The sequence below is a fragment of the Ranitomeya variabilis genome, chromosome 1 (genome assembly GCF_051348905.1).
Source record: "Ranitomeya variabilis isolate aRanVar5 chromosome 1, aRanVar5.hap1, whole genome shotgun sequence".
Classification (NCBI taxonomy): Eukaryota; Metazoa; Chordata; class Amphibia; order Anura; family Dendrobatidae; genus Ranitomeya; species Ranitomeya variabilis.
The window spans coordinates 228,682,907-228,702,720 of NC_135232.1; the positions used below are offsets into that span (position 1 = coordinate 228,682,907).

Consider the following 19,814-nt stretch of genomic DNA (forward strand, 5'->3'; position numbering starts at 1 on the left):
TATAAAACGTGACATCTTGGTAATGGTGCTGTAGCGATCATCGCAGAATCCACTTATGGGGTAAAACGACAAATGACATAAATAAGCCTCTATAAAAAAGAAGAAAAGAATAAAGACAAAGAACATTAAAAATCAAAAACACCAACATAAAAAATATATAAAAAGATACCCACAAAACAGAGGACTAGCCATATACATCCAGAGATAATAGACATACATACACACATTCACACATACCCCAAAAAATCTAAAAACAATTATAAATATATACATATATGTGCACGAGTCGCTACAACCGTCGAACCGCATAAACGCGACAACAGGACCCCCACTAAGAGAACCACCCATCAAATAAATGACAAATAAATGTCATAAGAAGGAGAGTGCTAAGTATCTTTTCAAGTCAAAGGGCCCCTCTTGGGGGTGTACTGTCTGTGGTAAGTGTGTGGCCTGTAAGAACATTCTGACGGTTAATTTGATCGCAAAATATGCAGTTTTTATTATATGGATGTCTCTCTGGTTGGCTTCGAACTTGTAGCTCTCCGGCAACATGGTGGATATGGGCCGCTCTTTGCGTTGTGCCACACAATAACATGAATTGGATCCTGTGTTTTGGCTCCGGTTTCATACCATTGATGAAGGCATGTCCTGTTCCCATGACTACTGGTGTCATCAGATGTTGGTTTTCTCCGGAAGTGATATGGTGAAAATTGTACCTCCACTGTTCATGTGACTGGAGTTTTGCTGCCATTAGTGCGGCGGGAATCTGTTCATTACTGCCCGGAAACAATGGGGGATGTCCCGGACTGAGGTGTGTTTTTTGTTTCTATGACTACGCTTCATTATCAGCTGGTTACTTACCGGAAGTGATGTGGGAACACTGGATCTTTCTCACTCACGTGATTGAAGTTTCATCACCAAGGTTACAGCTATAACTAGACGTTGTTCACCCGGAAGTAAAGCGGGAGATTCCGGAAGAGATTCCTTATAAGCATTAATAATATTTTTACAACTTGAGGGATGATGGTTTTATTATGTATGTCTATTATGCTTGTATTATATTGATTGAATGTGCGATCAGTAATATACTAAGCAAAAGCTCTTTTGGGATATTTATTAAGGAGAGTCAGTGTGCCTCTCTGTCATTGGCCAATGACAAAGATAAATAAGCCTCACTTTCAGCTACCCACCACCCCTGGACGAAGCTTTCCTTAGCGAAACGCGCGTCGGGTGTCGTGGGTCCCTAGCTGGTGGTCTACATTTGGTAACTATGATCTTTCCCTTGTATGTATTGTGAATGTTTTGTGATTGCAGGGCGGTGCTCCGTGATGCTGCGGCTGCTGGTGACTTTGCACCCTATGCTATAATGCATTTATTTTTTGTGATTTTGCACATTTATGGTTTTTACTAAAACTATGTTTTGATATACATGTTTTACATTTTTATATTCATGGTGCGTCATCATAGACAGCCGCTGCATTGGGTGTACTCTCGGCTATATTTGCATGATTTTTCCACAGGTGTGTACATCCATTTAAAAGTGGATGTTTGGAAAGATCACCATATATATATCCTTTGCCACTTTCTCAGCCATACCTGCCGATTGTTCCTGCACTTTTCTTGCTCCCCTATTTTATATATTTGATATATATTTTTAGATGTGTTAATAATAAAGATTGTATATTTTCATATCCTTGGGCCTAGTGTCTATCTTTGGTGTTGGTCACGTACATTTTGGCAAAATGCAGTTCAGCTTTTTTATGTCTCTGTTTCAGCAGTGGGGTCTTCCTGGGTCTTCTGACATAGCGTTTCATTTCATTCAAATGTCGAAGGCTAGATCACACTGAGACTGATGCACCCTGAGCCTGCAGAACAGCTTAAATTTCTTTAGAACATGATTGGGGCTGCTTATCCACCATTCGGACTATACTTCTTTGCAAACTTTCACTAATTTTTCTGTGCCGTCCAGGGAGATTAGCTACAGTGCCATGGATTGTAAACTTCTTGATTATGTTGTGCACCGTGGACAAAGGAATAACAAGATCTCTAGAGATGGATTTGTAATCTTACGACTGTTGATATTTTTCAACCATTTTGTTGAAAGTCCTCACTCAGACAGTTCTCTTCTCCTCTTTCTGTTCTCTATGCTTAGTATGGCAAACACAAACACACAATGCCAAGATTGCATCAACTTCTCCCTTTTTTTATATGGTTTCAGGTGCGATTTTCATATATTTAATAATAAATCCTATAAAAGGAAATACCAACAATAAAGTATAGGTGTACCCTAGAATACCAAAAAATGAAGAGAAACCCAAAAATAGTATTGAAAGAGTGAAAAAAAACCTAAAGTAATTAATCACAAGAAACACTATACTTCGTAATAGATAAATAAAAACAACAAAAAGACAAGGACATAAATTTAACAAATCATATTACTCATTATGTTGGAGGGATGTGGGGAAAAAAGGGGATCTGGGTCATGTGTGGTGGTGGTGCCCCAAGATAAGAGGATTCTGCAATCGAGTGGCAGACTTAATCAGGACCTTGATAGGTTTCCCCTTAACCCTACAGGGGCCCTTGGCAGTCTTAAATATTGATTTGGACCTCCTTCCCCCAAACTTAGTTCCAGTGATAACCCATGTTTTAACAGTGGCCAGTCAGAGCTTGGCAAGGAACTGGAGGGAAGCTGCTACCCACACACAGGAGGAACTCATTGGTAGGATAAACTCTCATTACCTACATGAACGTTGTTTGGTTCATTCGATAAAGCAAAAAGAACGAGTCAGTCGCCAGTGGGAGTTTTGACAGGCTTCTAGATTGGCGATAGCTCACACTTAGGATGGTTTTCATATTTGTCCTGTTTTTTCTGGTCTTCTCATAATCAGATTGGTCAGATTGTTATACAAAAATGTTTAAAATAACAGCTCCTAAAGCTCATTCCCCCCACTATCCATTAATTTACCTTTTGTGTACAATCCTCTTTTGCTAATCCTGTTTTTCTGCCTGCGTGTGTCTTTCCTCTTATACTCACAGTCAATATCTGTGGGGGGCTGCCTATCCTTTGGGGTTCTGCTCTGAGGCAAGATAGAATTCCCATTTCCATCTATAGGGGTATTTAGTCCTCCGGCTGTGTCGAGGTGTCTAGGACGTGTTAGGTACATTCCACGGCTACTTCTAGTTGCGGTGTTAGTTTAGGGTTTGCGGTCAGTACAGGTACCACCTACTCCTGAGAAAGTCTCTCATGCGGCTCCAAGGTCACCGGATCATAACAGTACAACTGGCCAACAATAAGTTAAATGCATCTCAGAAGAAGGGAAGAAAGAGCCTTTTTTTTTCTGTAGCCTGCTTTGTCTTTTCTTCCCTCTTTTCCTCTGGGTGACTGAGGAGTCTTGTGCTAGCATGGATGTTCAGGGATTAGTTTCTCGTGTAGACCAGCTTGCTGCTAGGGTACAGGGTATTTCTGATTATATTGTTCAGACTCCGCTTTTAGAGCCTAGGATTCCTACTCCTGATTTGTTTTTTGGGGACAGGTCCAAATTTTTGAGTTTTAAAAACAATTGTAAACTGTTTTTTGCTCTGAAGCCTCGTTCCTCTGGTGATCCCATTCAGCAGGTTAAAATTGTCATCTCCCTGCTGCGTGGCGACCCTCAGGATTGGGCATTTTCCCTGGAATCTGGGAATCCGGCCTTGCTTAATGTAGATGTCTTTTTTCAGGCTCTAGGATTATTATATGATGAACCAAATTCTGTGGATCAAGCGGAGAAGACCTTGTTGGCCCTGTCTCAGGGTCAAGAAACGGCAGAATTGTATTGTCAGAAATTTAGAAAATGGTCTGTGCTGACTAAATGGAATGAGGATGCTTTGGCGGCAATTTTCAGAAAGGGTCTTTCTGAATCTGGTAAAGATGTTATGGTGGGGTTTCCCACGCCTGTTGGTCTGAGTAATTCTATGTCTCTGGCCATGCAGATTGATCGGCGCTTGCGGGAGCACAGAACTGTGCGCGCTGTGGCGTTGTCCTCAGAGCAGATGCCTGAGCCTATGCAGTGTGATAGGATTCTGTCTAGAACGGAACAACAAGGATTCAGACGTCAGAATAGGTTGTGTTTTTATTGTGGCGATGCTTCTCATGTCATTTCAGTCTGCCCAAAGCGTACAAAGAGAATCGCTAGTTCAGTTACCATTGGAACTGTACAACCTAAATTTCTGTTATCTGTGACCTTGATCTGCTCATTGTCGTCATTTTCTGTCATGGCGTTTGTGGATTTAGGCGCCGCTTTGAACTTAATGGACTTAGAATTTGCCAGGTGTTGTGGTTTTCCCTTGCAGTCTTTGCAGAACCCTATTCCTTTAAGGGGCATTGATGCTACACCTTTGACTAAAAATAAACCCCAGTTTTGGACACAGGTGACCATGTGCATGGCGCCAGCCCATCAGGAAGATTGTCGTTTTCTGGTGTTGCATAATTTGCATGATGCTATTGTACTGGATTTTCCATGGTTGCAGATACATAATCCTGTGTTGGATTGGAAGTTTATGTCTGTGACTAGTTGGGGTTGTCAGGGGGTTCATAATGACGTTCCTGTGATGTCAATCTCCTCTTCCTCCTCTTCTGAAGTTCCAGAGTTTTTGTCTGATTTTCAGGATGTATTCGATGAGCCCAAGTCCAGTTCCCTTCCACCGCATAGGGACTGTGATTGTGCTATTGACTTGATTCCAGGCTGTAAGTTTCCTAAGGGCCGACTTTTCAACCTGTCTGTGCCGGAACATACCGCCATGCGGAGTTATGTTAAGGAGTCTTTGGAGAAAGGGCATATTCAGCCATCTTCTTCACCGTTGGGAGCGGGATTTTTTTTTGTTGCTAAGAAGGATGGCTCCTTGAGACCCTGTATTGATTATCGCCTCTTGAATAAGATCACGGTCAAGTTTCAATACCCTTTACCTTTGCTTTCCGATTTGTTTGCCAGGATTAAGGGGGCTAGTTGGTTTACTAAAATTGACCTTCGGGGGGCATATAATCTTGTTCGTATTAAGCAGGGTGACGAATGGAAAACTGCGTTTAATACGCCCGAAGGCCATTTTGAATACCTTGTGATGCCATTCGGGCTCTCTAATGCTCCATCTGTTTTTCAGTCCTTCATGCATGATATCTTCCGGAATTATCTTGATAAATTCATGATTGTATATTTGGATGACATCTTGATTTTTTCCGATGATTGGGAGTCTCATGTGAAACAGGTCAGGATGGTATTTCAGATCCTTCGTGATAATGCTTTGTTTGTGAAGGGGTCTAAGTGTCTCTTTGGAGTGCAGAAGGTTTCTTTTTTGGGCTTCATTTTTTCTCCCTCATCTATAGAGATGGATCCGGTTAAGGTTCAGGCCATTCATGATTGGATTCAGCCCACATCCGTGAAGAGCCTTCAGACATTTTTGGGCTTTGCTAATTTTTATCGCCGTTTCATTGCTAACTTCTCCAGTGTGGTTAAACCCCTGACCGATTTGACGAAGAAAGGCGCTGATGTAACGAATTGGTCCCCTGTGGCTGTCTCTACCTTTCAGGAGCTTAAACGCTGATTTACTTCTACCCCGGTGTTGCGTCAGCCAGATGTTTCTCTTCCGTTTCAGGTTGAGGTTGACACTTCTGAGATTGGGGCAGGGGCCGTTTTGTCTCAGAGGAATTCTGATGGTTCCTTGATGAAACCGTGTGCCTTCTTTTCCCGTAAGTTTTCGCCTGCTGAACGCAATTATGATGTCGGCAATCGGGAGTTGTTGGCTATGAAGTGGGCGTTTGAGGAATGGCGACATTGGCTTGAGGGAGCCAAGCACCGTATTGTGGTCTTGACCGATCATAAAAAGCTGATTTACCTCGAATCTGCCAAACGGCTGAATCCTAGACAGGCTCGATGGTCCCTGTTTTTCTTCCGTTTTGATTTTGTGGTCTCGTATCTTCCGGGTTCTAAGAATGTTAAGGCTGATGCCCTCTCTAGGAGTTTTTTACCTGATTCTCCTGAGGTATTTGAGCCGGTCGGCATTCTGAAGGAAGGGGTGGTCCTTTCTGCCATTTCCCCTGATTTGCGACGGGTTCTGCAGGAATTTCAGGCTGACAAACCTGACCGCTGTCCAGTGGGGAAACTGTTTGTTCCTGATAGATGGACTAGTAGAGTGATTTCTGAGGTTCATTGTTCTGTGTTGGCTGGCCATCCTGGTATTTTTGGTACCAGACATTTGGTTGGTAGGTCCTTTTGGTGGCCTTCGTTGTCACGTGATGTGCGTTCTTTTGTGCAGTCCTGTGGGACTTGTGCGCGGGCCAAGCCTTGTTGTTCCCGTGCTAGTGGGTTGCTTTTGCCTTTGCCGGTCCCTGAGAGGCCCTGGACGCATATTTCTATGGATTTTATTTCAGATCTTCCGGTTTCCCAGAGGATGTCGGTTATCTGGGTGGTTTGTGATCGGTTTTCTAAGATGGTTCATTTGGTGCCTTTGCCTAAATTGCCTTCCTCTTCTGATTTGGTTCCGTTGTTTTTTCAGCATGTGGTTCGTTTGCATGGTATTCCAGAGAATATTGTGTCCGACAGAGGTTCCCAGTTTGTTTCTAGGTTTTGGCGGGCCTTTTGTGCTAGGCTGGGCATTGATTTGTCTTTTTCTTCCGCATTTCATCCTCAGACAAATGGCCAGACCGAGCAAACTAACCAGACTTTGGAAACTTATTTGAGATGCTTTGTATCTGCTGATCAGGATGATTGGGTGGCTTTCTTGCCATTGGCCGAGTTTGCCCTTAATAATCGGGCTAGTTCGGCTACCTTGGTTTCGCCCTTCTTCTGTAATTTTGGTTTTCATCCTCGTTTTTCTTCGTGGCAAGTTGAACCTTCTGATTGTCCTGGTGTGGATTCTGTGGTTGACAGGTTGCAGCAGATTTGGGCTCATGTGGTGGACAATTTGGTGTTGTCTCAGGAGGAGGCTCAGCGTTTTGCTAACCGTCGTCGGTGTGTTGGTTCCCGGCTTCGGGTTGGGGATTTGGTCTGGTTGTCTTCCCGTCATGTTCCTATGAAGGTTTCTTCCCCTAAGTTTAAGCCTCGGTTTATTGGTCCTTATAGGATTTCTGAGATTATCAATCCGGTGTCTTTTCGTTTGGCCCTTCCGGCCTCTTTTGCCATCCATAATGTTTTCCATAGATCTTTATTGCGGAAATATGTGGTGCCCGTTGTTCCCTCTGTTGATCCTCCTGCTCCTGTGTTGGTTGATGGGGAGTTGGAGTATGTGGTTGAGAAGATTTTGGATTCTCGCTTTTCGAGGCGGAGGCTTCAGTACCTTGTCAAATGGAAGGGTTATGGCCAGGAGGATAATTCTTGGGTTTTTGCCTCTGATGTCCATGCTGCTGATTTGGTCCGTGCCTTTCATCTGGCTCGTCCTGATCGGCCTGGGGGCTCTGGTGAGGGTTCGGTGACCCCTCTTCAAGGGGGGGGTACTGTTGTGAATTCTGCTCTTGGGCTCCCTCCGGTAGTTGTTGGTGGTAGTGCAGTTGTAATCCAGGGCAGGTGTTTCTGCTGATTGCAGCTTTATTAGGTATTTAGGTGTGCAGGATCCATGAGTCTTTGCCAGTTGTCCATTGTACTTGGAGGGATTGCATCTCTCTCTGGCTCCTCATGCCCTGCTGCCAATTCAGCTAAGATAAGTGTCTGTTTTTTTGTCTCTGGGCATACATGCAGTGTGCTTTGCAATTCAGTGCAATTCATTGTGTTTTTGTCCAGCTTAGACTTTGTTTGGATTTTTCAGTCATGCTGGATTCTCAGGAGACGCAGATATACTTTCTATGTCTTTAGTTAGATGTAGAATATTTGTATTACCGTATATACTCGAGTATAAGCCGACCCGAGTATAAGCCGACCCCCCTAATTTTGCCACAAAAAACTGGGAAAACTTATTGACTCGAGTATAAGCCTAGGGTGGAAAATGCAGCAGGTACCGGTGAATTTCAAAATTAAAAATAGATACTCCATACCGTTCATTATGGCCCCATAGATGCTCCACATAAAGCTGTGCCACATATAATGCTCTGCACCGTTCATTATGGCCCCATAGATGCTCCACATAAAGCTGTGCCATATATAATGCTCTGCACCATTGCCCCATAGATACTCCACATAAAGCTGTGCCATATATACAATGCTCTGCACCGTTGCCCCATAGCTGTGCCATATATATAATGCTCTGCACCGTTGCCCCATAGCTGTGCCATATATATAATGCTCTGCACCGTTGCCCCATAGCTGTGCCATATAGTGCTCTGCACCGTTGCCCCATAGCTGTGCCATATATATAATGCTCTGCACCGTTGCCCCATAGCTGTGCCATATAGTGCTCTGCACCATTGCCCCATAGCTGTGCCATATAGTGCTCTGCACCGTCCATTATTGCCCCATAGCTGTGCCATATAGTGCTCTGCACCATTGCCCCATAGCTGTGCCATATAGTGCTCTGCACCGTTGCCCCATAGCTGTGCCATATAGTGCTCTGCACCATTGGCCCATAGCTGTGCCATATAGTGCTCTGCACCATTGGCCCATAGCTGTGCCATATAGTGCTCTGCACCATTGCCCCATAGCTGTGCCATATAGTGCTCTGCACCATTGCCCCATAGCTGTGCCATAAAGTGCTCTGCACCATTGCCCCATAGCTGTGCCATATAGTGCTCTGCACCGTCCATTATTGCCCCATAGCTGTGCCATATAGTGCTCTGCACCGTCCATTATTGCCCCATAGCTGTTGCTTCTGCTGCAATTAAAAAAAAAAAAAAAAAACATACTCACCTGTCTTGCTTGCAGCTCCTCGGCGCCATCTTCCCGGCGTCTCTCCGCACTGACTGATCAGGCAGAGGGCGGTGCGCACACTATATGCGTCATCGCGCCCTCTGCCTGAACAGTCAGAGCGGAGAGACGCCGGGAAGATGGCGCGACGCCCGGCGTGTGGAACGAGGACAGGTGAATATGTCATACTTACCTGCTCCCGGCGTCCCGCTCCTTCCCCCTGCCTGTCTTCGGTGCCGCAGCCTCTTCCTCTATCAGCGGTCACCGGCACCGCTTCATTAGAGAAATGAATAGGCGGCTCCGCCCCTATGGGAGGTGGAGCCGCCTATTCATTTCTCTAATGAGCGGTCCCACGTGACCGCTCAGGGGAAGAGGCTGAGGCACCGAAGACAGTGTGACAGGCAGGGGGAGCGACAGGATCGCCGGGACTAGGTAAGTATATGACAGTGCTCACCCGCCGACCCCACCACCGATCATGACTCGAGTATAAGCCGAGAGGGGCACTTTCAGCCCCAAAATTTGGGCTGAAAATCTCGGCTTATACTCGAGTATATACGGTATCTGCTGTGGATATTTTTAGGATTTTAATACTGACCGCTTAGAATTCTGTCCTATCCTTTTCTATTTAGCTAGAAGTGCCTCTTTTGCTAATCCTGTTTTTCTGCCTGCGTGCGTCTTTCCTCTTATACTCACAGTCAATATTTGTGGGGGGCTGCCTATCCTTTGGGGTTCTGCTCTGAGGCAAGATAGAATTCCCATTTCCATCTATAGGGGTATTTAGTCCTCCGGCTGTGTCGAGGTGTCTAGGACGTGTTAGGTACATCCCACTGCTACTTCTAGTTGCGGTGTTAGTTTAGGGTTTGCGGTCAGTACAGGTAACACCTACTCCTGAGAAAGTCTCTCATGCGGCTCCAAGGTCACCGGATCATAACAGTGTAAAGCTATAATGAATAATAATGCACACCCACTATACGAGCTGTTCTTGAAGCAGAAGAGCACATTCAGCAGCTGCCTAATCCTACTAAGGTGCAAGAAGGAGAAATTCAGGAAATCGTTTGTACCTACTGCTATGGGGATGTATAATAATTTCCTAAGGGTGGTAGACAACAATGACTGATTGCTGATGTACTAATGTCAATTAACAGTGATTTATATACCTGAACTACCCACATTTATTTGTTATGTAATGTTGGTATACCTGTGCAAGATTTGTGTCCTAATATTTTATGTACTGCTGTTTGTATTGCTGCTGTAATACTGTAATTTCCCCCCGGGATCAATAAAGTGTATCGTATCGTTATAAGATTTAATTGAATAAAAATGTATTGTATAAAAAAAAAGACAAGGACATATTAAAAATATATATAAAAAGAGCTCAGGAGCTGTAGCAACGAGTTGTGTATTATGTAATCATAAATTCAAACCACTATTCTAATTATGTATGCCTCAAGGATAGAATAAATGTACAAATGGCTCAATATACACAATTATGCCACAGATTTACATTACAATAACTGTTCAATGACAATTTATTAAATACTAAAGTGCATATACTTAATTTAATACTGAAAAGCATACAACCTATCATGAAACCAATAGATACCATGGATCAAAAAAATGGCATACAGATAGCACCCCTAAAATACTGCAAGATGTCATTTACATAATAAATAGCAAAACTAATTGCTTAGAAGGCATGGTTTATATACGGATTGAACAAGTAAAATCGCAGTATTGAAAACACCATGGCTAAATTCTACAAACACTGAATGGACATACATACAATGAAAGGACATACCATAACCCCCTCACACCAATGCAACGCAGTTTCGCTACCACTTTATCACGCAGTATATATAGTACTAGCTGTACTACCCGGCTTCGCCCGGGTTAATGACTGCTGTTAGCAAAATAGAATGTGTTAACAAAAATTTATTCTGCACACAAAAACCACAAAACAAATAGATAGAAATGTAATTATTAAAAGGCAAAAACTAAGCAAATAGAAGCATTTCACAACATATATTAGCTTTGTTATACTGAGAATGTCTTTGTTGCCTATATTAACCAATCAGAGCTCAGGTTAATTAACTGTAGCAAAATAGAAGCTGAGCTGTGATTGGTTGCTATTGGCAGCCTGATAAATCCCCAGCCAACAGGAAGCCCTCCCCCCTGGCAGTATATATTAGCTCACACATACACATAATAGACAGGTCATGTGACTGACAGCTGCCGTATTTCCTATATGGTACATTTGTTGCTCTTGTAGTTTGCTTATTAATCAGATTTTTATTTTTGAAGGACAATACCAGACTTGTGTGTGTTTTAGGGCGAGTTTTATGTGTCAAGTTGTGTGTGTTGAGTTGCGTGTGGCGACATGCATGTAGCGACTTTTGTGAGATGAGTTTTGTGTGGCGACATGCGTGTAGCAACATTTTGTGTGTTGAGTTGCATGTGACAGGTTAGTGTAGCAAGTTGTGTGCAGCAAGATTTGTGCATGGCGAGTTTTGCGCGTGGCGAGTTTTATGTGTGGTGCATTTTGAGTATGTGCAAGTTTTGTGTGAGGCAACTTTTGCATGTGGTGCAACTTTTGTACATGTGGCAATTTTTCTGTGTGTGCAAGTTTTGCATGAGGTGAGTTTTCCATGAGGTGAGTTTTGCACGTGTGGCGAGTTTTGCGTGAGCCTAGTTTTGCATATGGCGAGTTTTGCATGTAGCGAGTTTTGAGTGGTGACTTTTGTGTTTCGACTTTTATGTGGCGAGGTTGGTGTGTGTGTGTGGTGAAATGTGTGCTGAGGGTGGTATATGTGTTCAAGCACGTGGTAGTGTGTGGCGCATTTTGTGTTTGTGTTCATATCCCCGTGTGTGGTGAGTATCCCATGTCGGGGCCCCACCTTAGCAACTGTACGGTATATACTCTTTGTCGCCATCGCTCTCATTCTTTAAGTCCTCATTGTTCACATCTGGCAGCTGTCAATTTTCCTCCAACACTTTTCCCTTCACTTTTTCCCCATTATGTAGATAGGAGCAAAATTGTTTGGTGAATTGGAACGCGCGGGGTTAAAATTTCACCTCACAACATAGCCTATGACGCTCTCGGGGTCCAGACGTGTGACTGTGCAAAATTTTGTGGCTGTAGCTGCGACGGTACAGATGCCAATCCCGGACATACACACATACATACATACACACATTCAGCTTTATATATTAGATATACCTGTATGTAATCTCCTGTATATAGTATATACCTGTGTGTCATCTCACCTATATATAGTATATATCTGTGTGTCATCTCCTGTATATAGTATATACCTGTATGTCATCTCCTCCTATACATAGCATATACCTGTGTCATCTCCTCCTGTATATACTATATACCTGTAGGTAATCTGCTCCTGTATATAGTATATACCTGTGTGTCATCTCCTCCTGTATATAGTATATACCTGTATGTCATCTCCTCCTGTATGTAGTATGTACCTGTATGTCATCTCCTCCTCTATATAGTATATACCTGTGTGTCATCTCTCCTGTATATAGTATATATCTGTGTGTCATCTCCTCCTGTATATAGTATATACCTGTGTGTCATCTCCCCTGTAAATAGTATATACCTGTGTGTCATCTCCTGTATATAGTATATAGCTGTATGCCATCTCCTCCTGTATTAGCCCTCGTTCACACGTTATTTGGTCAGTATTTTTACCTCAGTATTTGTAAGCTAAAATGGCAGCCTGATAAATCCCCAGCCAACAGTAAGCCCACCCCCTGGCAGTATATATTAGCTCACACATACACATAATAGACTGGTCATGTGACTGACAGCTGCCGGATTCCTATATGGTACATTTGTTGCTCTTGTAGTTTGTCTGCTTATTAATCAGATTTTTATTTTTGAAGGATACCAGACTTGTGTGTGTTTTAGGGCGAGTTTCGTGTGTCAAGTTGTGTGTGTTGAGTTGCGTGTGGCGACATGCATGTAGGGACTTTTGTGAGATGAGTTTTGTGTGGCGACATGCGTGTAGCAACTTTTTGTGTGTCGAGTTGCATGTGACAGGTTAGTGTAGCAAGTTGTGTGCAGCAAGTTTTGCGCATGGCGAGTTTTGCGCGTGGCGAGTTTTATGTGTGGTGCCTTTTGAGTATGTGCAAGTTTTGTGTGAGGCAACTTTTGCATGTGTTGCAACTTTTGTGCATGTGGCAATTTTTCTGCGTGTGGCAATTTTTCTGCGTGTGCAAGTTTTGCGTGTGGCGAGTTTTGCACGTGTGGCGAGTTTTGCATGTGGAGAGTTTTGCGCGTGGCGAGTTTTGAGCGGCGACTTTTGTGTTTCTACTTTTATGTGGCGAGGTTGGTGTATGTGTGGTGAAATGTGCACTGAGGGTGGTATATGTGTTCGAGCACGTGGTAGTGTGTGGCGCATTTTGTGTGTGTGTTCATATCCCCGTGGTGGTGTGATTATCCCATGTTGGGGCCCCACCTTAGCAACTGTACAGTATATACTCTTTGGTGCCATCGCTGTCATTCTTTAAGTCCCCCTTGTTCACATCTGGCAGCTGTTAATTTGCCTCCAACACTTTTCCTTTCATTTTTTCCCCATTATGTAGATAGGGGCAAAATTGTTTGGTGACTTGGAAAGCGCGGGGTTAAAATTTCACCTCACAATATAGCTTTGACGCTCTCAGGGTCCAGACGTGTGACTGTGCAAAATTTTGTGCCTGTAGCTGCGACGCCTCCAACACTTTTCCTTTCACTTTTTCCCCATTATGTAGATAGGGGCAAAATTGTTTGGTGAATTGGAAAGCGCGGGGTTAAAATTTCACCTCACAACATAGCCTATGACGCTCTCGGGGTCCAGACGTGTGACTGTGCAAAATTTTGTGGCTGTAGCTGCTACGGTTCAGATGCCAATCCCGGACATACATACATACATACATACATACACACACACACACATTCAGCTTTATATATTAGATATCTACAGCTGCACATAATACTTTTCAGTATTAAATTATGTATATCCACTTTAGTACTTATTTAATATGTAGTCATTGAACAATTACCATACTTTAATTACGGTAAATCTGTGGTGTAATTGTGTATACTGAGCCATTTGTTCATTTATTGTATTTTGGAGGCATACATAACTGGAACGGTGGTGTGAATTTAAGATTTTTTTCTAATTCTTGGACATACCCTTCCCCCTCCTGAGCTGTTTGTTGTATACATATTTTAACATGTCCTTATCTTTTGGGTGTTTTATATGTTATCTAATACTAAGTGTTTATTGTGATTAAATTACCGTATTTGTTTTCGCCCTCTTTTGAATACTTTTTTTTGGGTTTCTCATGACTTTCATATTGCCCACACCTGTTATGTACCCCATGTGAGTTTGAAAGAGCATCACATGCTTGAAACAAAGTTGTTTACCCACAATTTTGGAAAGGTTCCGGCAATTGTTTTTGGTCCATTTTTGGGGTTTTGTGTGAAAATATGTCCAATTGGCCTTTTTCCCCATCAGTTTTTTGTGTTGCGCTATATAAAGATTATTATTAGGAACAATTTCAAGGGTGCCAACACTTTCAGCCATGACTGTATGTAGCTGCCTTGTGGCAACGCTGATCACTTTGCCCGGCCCAGGGATTCTGGAGTAATACCAGCTTCTTTTAGGGCAAGGTCAAGGTTCAGACATCTTAATTAAATACTCACAGTTGTATTTACAAATATGTGTATCAATATACAATAATACAAAACTATATATAAATAAAACGTAAGATACGAAATATAAATAACGCCTTTCAAAACAAGTCAATATTGCTGATTCAATATTTTTCGTCATAATTTTACAAAAATGTTTTCATGTGTCTGCAGAGTTTTTAGGGCAACCTCCCAATTTATATAATATATGCCTGTAAATGCATGTAAACCATTCAGCTGCGGCGCTGAAAACTAAATCTCTGAGTACTTACAAATACTCGGAGGACCCCCGAGCATGCTTGAGAAATCTCGAGTAACGAGTATATTCACTCATCACTAGCGGTGACCCTGACATATCTCTAAAATGGGCACTGGATCGACTGCTCCCAATTCTAAGAGGTTCCTGACATCCACCCAGAGTCTTTTTGAAGTGGAGAGGGAATGGGGTTTGGTGGCCCCTCTTAACTGGAAGCGCGCTCCATGCTGAAACGCAAGCGCGTCATTGAAATGCGTCCCCGGTTGGGACGCTGGAACGGACGCCAGTATGCCAGACTGGAAGTCCAGCAGCAGCATAGAGCCGAGAGCCCTCTGGAGAGGGAGCTCCGCACTGCTCGACCGACAGGCTGAGGGACTGCCGCCCAATGAGGCATCAGCCTCGGCGCCTCTTGACAACTGGAAGGGAAGAGATCCAGTCCCCTCCGATCCCACAGAGCTCCGGTAAGTGCTTTGCGCTCCTCTTGCTGTGCTCTCTCCTGTTAGGGATAGGAAAAACACTGAGGGTGAGGTGGAGGAAGGGGGGCTCTTAACCTCTTGTGTGTTTCCTGTCCCTAGAGGATGAGTAGGACTACCTCCTGTTATGCTGTCATGAGGGACGTCCTGGGGAAAAAAGCATTCAAGCCCGGTTAAGTTTTACCGAAACCTACTGTACATCAAGTCTGACAAAACTATGTGGGAAAAAGAGTCATGGTCTGATGAGATCAGGCTGAACTTTTTGACCATGATTCTAAAAGGTATGTTTGTCGAACGCGCGCTTTGCCTCTCTCCTGCTTTCATTAGCCGTAAGTGCGCGCTGGATGCTGGGCACTCAGGAGGGGTCTGCACAACTGGGTCACACCCCAGTGAAGCAAGGAATTATGGAACGTGACGTGACAGCGCCGCTCACAGGGCAGAGAGGACAAGAGGTATTTATAAAAATACTTCTATACAAGGGTTAAATCGGTGGGGAAATTATAGTATGCAGTGGACAACCTCTTTAAAGGGAACCTGTCACCCCCAAAATGGAAGTTGAGCTAAGCCCACCAGCATCAGGGGCCTATCTACAGCATTCTGTAATGCTGTAGATAAGCCCCCGATGTATCCTGAAAGATGAAAAAAAGAGGTTAGATTACACTCACCCAGGGGCGGTCACGTGGTGCCGCTCATTACAGTGATGAATATGCGGCTCCACCCGCTCATACATGACAAGCTGTGGCGCTGAGAGGAAGCGTCGAGGGAGCTGGGTGAGTATTTTACTTCCAGCGGGCGGGCGCACAGGGGGTGGGAGGGGGTTGGTTACCGGAAACTTTATTTCAACCGCATAAAAAAGAAAAAAACAATGATTTTTCATTCCTTCTCTCCAGCGAACGCTGCTGGAGAGAAGAAATGAATGGCGGCTTCAGCACCACAAGCTGGGGGGACAGCGCTTACTGTAGCGCTGTCTCCTGCACGGCACACGGACTGCAAACAGACAGCATCCGTGTGCGGTACGTGTTTTACACGGACCCATTGACTTTAATGGGTCCGTGTGATCCGTGCGCTCCCACAAACACTGACATGTCTCCGTGTTTTTCAAACGGACACACGGTCCGTGAAAACACGCTGACATGTGCAGAGACACATTGATTTTAATGTGTCTACGTGAGTCAGTGTCTCCGGTACGCGAGAAAACTGTCACCACACGTACCGGAGCCACTGACGTGTGAAACAGGCCTAACGCTGTGTAAGGCACGGCGCACACACACGGGTCACACTTCACCTATTACAGTGTCAGATTATAGTGTAAATAGTGCGACGCTACCGGTTTTACACTCGCACTGTGTCCAGTTATCCTGCAACGTAAAGGGTGATAGCAACAAACATGTCTGACAGTGATCAGGTCATAGGAGTGCCCAGATCAGGACGGCACAACACCGGGTACATCCCAAGGCGGGCGCAACACCGGGTACATCCCAAGGCGGGCGCAACAACGGGTACATCCCAAGGCGGGTGCAACAACGAGTACATACCAAGGCAGGCACAACACTGGGTACATCCCACAGCTTGCACAACACCGGGTACATCCCACAGCGGGCACAACACCAGGTACATCCCAAGGTGGGCGCAACACCGGGTACATCTCACAGCGGGCACAACACCGGGTACATCCCACAGCGGGCACAACACCGGGTACATCCCAAGGTGGGTGCAACAACGGGTACATCTCACAGCAGGCACAACACCGGGTACATCCCACAGCGGGCACAACACCGGGTACATCCCAAAGCGGGCACAACAACGGGTACATCCCAAGGTGGGCGCAACACCGGGTACATCCCAAGGCGGGCGCAACACCGGGTACATTTCAAGGTGGGCACAACACCGGGTACATCTCACAGCGGGCACAACACCGGGTACATCTAACAGTGGGCACGACACCGGGTACATCCCACAGAAGGCACAACACCGGGTACATCCCAAGGCGGGCACAACACCGGGTACATCCCACAGCGGGTACAACACAGTACATCCCACGGTGGGCACAACACCGGGCACATCCCACGGCGGGCACAACACCGGGTACATCCCACGGGGGGGCACAACACTGGGTACATCCCATGGCGGGCACAACACCGGGTACATTCCACGGCGGGCACAACACCGGGTACATCCCAAGGCAGGCACAACACCGGGTACATCCCACGGCGGGCACAACACCGGGTACATCTCACGGGGGGCACAACACTGGGTACATCCCACGGCGGGCACATCCCATGGCGGGCACAGCACCGGGTACATCCCACGGCGGGCACAACACTGGGTACATCCCACGGGGGGCACAACACCGGGTACATCCCACGGGGGGCACAACACTGGGTACATTCCACGGGGGGCACAACACCGGGTACATCACATGGAGATTAGTCTGTCACCATTGTATAGTGTGGGGCCACCTGGATACATGAGTTTGCCCCATGCCGGCCACAGGGCACCGTACGCTGCAGTACACACACAGGGGGCACACATACCTAGAGGCGACTACAGGCTCATGTTCGCCGGCCTGCTCCTCTCCAGCTGCCTTCACCCCTATCTCCCAGAGCTACCGACCACAATAAAGCAATGCATGACGGGAGGCCTCCCGGAGATGCGGCAAACACTGGTCTGCAGGTGTCCCGCCGTTCAGGCCGTCTTGGTGACAAGCGACAATAGGCCGGCCGGTGAGTATTTCCGGTTGGAGCGGGTTCTCTGCAGTCTACCGTGGAACACAACCGCACAGGGCTCAGGTGCACTGCTGTCACCATAGAAACGAGGTCACACAGGAAGAGGCCGGGCGCTGCAGTAACACCGACAGCCGCTGGGGGCTCACTACCGTTATCTGCAGCTGCACTGCTCTCCGGACAGCACAGCAGAGAACCGGGCAGTGTGTCACGTGATGTGCTCCCAAGCTGCAAAAATGTCATATTGTGTGTCATCTTATTTACTATTTTATCCTTTAAGTTTTTAACCCTTTTAGGACACAGCATAATTTGACTTACAAACCATATTTTTTCATTGTCCCATTCAAGAACCACAACTGTTCAATACGGCTGTGCAAGAGTTTTTTTCTTTCAGATCACGTTACTTTTTTCAGTGGAAGCATTTGTGGGACTTTTTATTTGGGTTTTGGGGGAGGGAATATAAATAGTTATTCTTCTGAAATTATTTTTAAGCCAATTATTGTCTGGAATAACTTGGACGAGGATCGTAACGCAATGCTCGGACTGGCCGGCGGCTCTCCTGACCCGAGGCTGATATAAATACATGCTGTCACGCCGGCCGGTCCGTGCGCTGCGATCCTTGTCCGAGTTATACGGCCATTTGACTCTTGACTTATATAGCGCCATCATATACCGCAGCGCTTTACCGACAATGGGGCTCACAATCTAATTTCCCTATCACTACGTCTTTGGAGAAAAACATATTTTCATTTTATAGTAGAACTCATTACATTTACGCCACTATCAGATTCGTATAGGTTTTTTTTTCTATAGTTTAAGATTTTCAACAGTAAAACTTTTTTGATAGAAAAAATAATTATTCACGTTGTCACAGAAAGGCACAACTTCTTTCTTTGTCCAATGTCATTGCTTCATGAGGGCTTTTTTTGCAGGACAAGTTATACAGTTTTTATAGGTGCCATTTTGAGGACCATATAAAACCTTTATTAGCTTTTATTATTTTTGTCATAGCACTTAATGGTCCAAACCAGCAGTTGTTTTGTGTTCTTTTTTTACAGCTTTAATTTGCATCTTTTACCAAAATGGGTCTATATAATTGGTCATTTCTATGTTTTTGCTAAGTGTATTTTTTTACTCAGCGAATTTTTTTTTTTCCAATAAAGTTTAATTATATTGTTTATTTCTTTTTATCTGACTCTGAGACATGACAGTCTGATCACTAGGAAAACTGTCTGATAAGGAATCTAGTAGGCTCTGTTCAACCGGATAGTGCAGAGAGATAGCGCAGGAAAGCTGCTAGAGCTGTTACACCACAATAATTGCCCAATTAAGCCATACAGTCGGATTGCTCAAAAAAATTCAAGATCACAAATCACTACTTTTTTTGGGAGACATTTGTACAGAGGCAAACGTGCCGTGTGTGCAACCTGTGATGCCACACAGGAGTCGGGAAGAAAAAGAGGCCCACTGCCTAATAACTCACGAGGGCTATGGTTTTCCCATCCGTGTCTCACCATTGGTGGTAGATTGACATGCCCATGTGCATGTAGCTCTGAATGAAGAGGTCTGTGGCTAGTAACTAGTTGTTATCAAACTGCTGCTGAAAATCAAGACACCCATACAATGTTCTTGCACGAGGGTCCGTTATTGTTTCCAGCTTCCCCTTGGTAAACTGCAGTGATATCACAAGTGTTAGATAGGCAACTTTCACATCAAAAATGTTGTTGAAGTTGCTGTGATTTCAGTCAAGTTAGCAGCTTTTCCAACACAACTTGTTTGAATCAGGTAAATTCAGGAATGTACATCTAAGGCCGCGTTCACACGTTCAGTATTTAGTGAGTTTTTTACCTCAGTACTTGTAAGCCAATA

At 44.8% G+C, this 19,814-nt stretch overlaps 1 protein-coding gene across 1 annotated transcript in view; it reads right to left on the minus strand.

The window, feature by feature from the left end:
• Positions 1–18,116, minus strand: part of CCDC92 (coiled-coil domain containing 92) — a 45,376-nt gene extending 27,260 nt beyond the window's left edge. The window contains exon 1 of the mRNA XM_077293228.1: positions 17,757–18,116. The gene's annotated coding sequence lies outside the window, so the exon portion shown is untranslated. The remainder of the gene's footprint in view (positions 1–17,756) is intronic.
• Positions 18,117–19,814: the final 1,698 nt, after the last annotated feature.